This window comes from Octopus bimaculoides, chromosome 4 (genome assembly GCF_001194135.2).
Source record: "Octopus bimaculoides isolate UCB-OBI-ISO-001 chromosome 4, ASM119413v2, whole genome shotgun sequence".
Lineage (NCBI taxonomy): Eukaryota > Metazoa > Mollusca > Cephalopoda > Octopoda > Octopodidae > Octopus > Octopus bimaculoides.
In genome coordinates this window covers 128,566,025-128,567,898 of record NC_068984.1, presented here as the reverse complement: position 1 = coordinate 128,567,898, position 1,874 = coordinate 128,566,025, and the positions used below count along the sequence as shown (strand labels likewise).

Below are 1,874 nucleotides of genomic sequence, written 5' to 3'. Positions count from 1 at the left end.
ATAGATGTATACATATGTATGTACGTGTGTATGAAAGATTGTGTGTGTGTGTGAGAGAGAGAGAGAGTGAGTGCCCCCAACTTTCTCTCACTCTTTCTTCCTGTTTCTTGAGTAACGCTGCGATGGACTGGCGTCCCGTCCAGCTGGGGGGAACACATACGCCATAGAAACCGGGCCCATGAGCCTGGCTAGGCTTTGAAAGGGCGACGTTTGTCCTTTTATAGCATTATCCTACACATTCAATACATTTATCTATCTTTCTTTTATTTTTAACATTCACTTCTCTCATTACATCCAATACTTGATCATTATTATTATTTTTCTTATTATTATTATTATCTCTCTTACACTAGTCAAGTTTCGTTTCATTTTCACCCTCTCTAATTTATTACCTTATCGCTTCTATATTTCTCTTCTTCCTGTATCTCCTAATATGTTATCTTATCTCTATTCTTAACAATGACTTCGGGAGTATATACAACCTTAATTGTAATATTTCCATCTGAATTACCACTTATCCTCATCTTCTCCTTTATTATACTTCCATGTTACCTTAATACGGATCTTGAGTAAACAAGAGTCCTTAATCTACTTCCAGTTCATTCTTTTTAATTCTTCCCACTCCTCCTATATTTTCATAAATGACTCCATTAACTTTCTAGTCTAAGCTTTACAAACATAAATCTTTTAACGTTAAACTTTCTCCATCTGTTTATGATTATTTATAAAAAATACCAAGTATTGTTTCTAACGGTTAGATTTAATTTACATTAGGTAACGTTTTCTCATTGGACATTTCTCTAACTTATTCACCCTATACTGCATATATGGAGATTTAATTAGCAAATCTATACTAATCTATACAGTGTTATCGATATCTCTATATTTATATCATCCTCTAACGTTCAACTGTTAGTTGTGGTTTAATATTTGACATGATTCCCATCACTATCGCACACAGATAGGAACAGATAAGCATGGAACTCATAGATCCAAATTTTTGGCTCTTTTTTTAAGTTCCTATTATTATTTTCTCTCTGCACTGATGAGTACTATGATCATTTTAAAATTCAAATATGAATTTATATCTATACACGAAACAACTGTATGCATGAATAAACTTCTTACAACTTTTTAACATCTTATCTCCTCCATTTTTGACAAATATGATTGGATTTGTTTGTAAAACTTCATTCCATAAATTAATCATGCACTTAATATTCTAATACTACTTTTCATATCTTCGCCATTTTACAACAGTAAACTCTCAGCAAAGAATGAAGAATCGACGTTAGAAATCTTTTTGAAAACCACTCCAATTAAAGGACAATACCACATTCAGCCTGTTGCATGCGTATGTGTGCTTATGTATGTATGCGTACATATGTATATATACGTATGTTTATATGTATAGGTATATACATATATATATATATATATATATATATATGTATGTATGCATATGTATATATGACTGTTATAATAGCCTAACTGGATCTATTTCAAAACGGGGGCACCAGTATTTTCTTAACAAAACACTAACGAAACACTTTGAAACTTGGGACACTGGTAGAATGTGTCATATAAGACATCTTTTACTCTTAGTCTTCTTAACAAAAAAACGTACATCGCAAGTTATTCCATGTTAAAGTTGTCGTATTTCTGTAATTTCAACCAATCACTGACGTCAATTCAGCTCAATAGAGTTACTGCTGAGCGGTCATAAAAATGTTATACCCTGTGACATATTTCATCCGGTTTAATCGTAATTTATACGCATATATTGTTTATATAATAAATTACGCTGTGCGTATCTATGTGTGTAACAATTTTAGAGTTCGGATTCTAGAGTTAGGGTTAGTTTTAGGGTTAGG

The 1,874-nt window shown here is 32.1% G+C and overlaps 1 protein-coding gene across 4 annotated transcripts in view; it reads left to right on the top strand.

Annotated features, from left to right (window-relative positions):
• LOC106882026 (tissue factor pathway inhibitor) overlaps positions 1 to 1,874 on the top strand; it is a 32,232-nt gene that overhangs the window by 23,171 nt on the left and 7,187 nt on the right. Inside the window, exon 7 of one of the 4 annotated variants that reach the window (XR_008264059.1) lies at positions 1,261 to 1,354. The exons of 2 other annotated variants lie outside the window; for them this stretch is intronic. The gene's annotated coding sequence lies outside the window, so the exon portion shown is untranslated. Of the gene's footprint in view, positions 1 to 1,260; positions 1,369 to 1,874 lie in introns of all 4 variants that reach the window. One more of the 4 variants, XR_008264058.1, reaches the window with a different exon arrangement.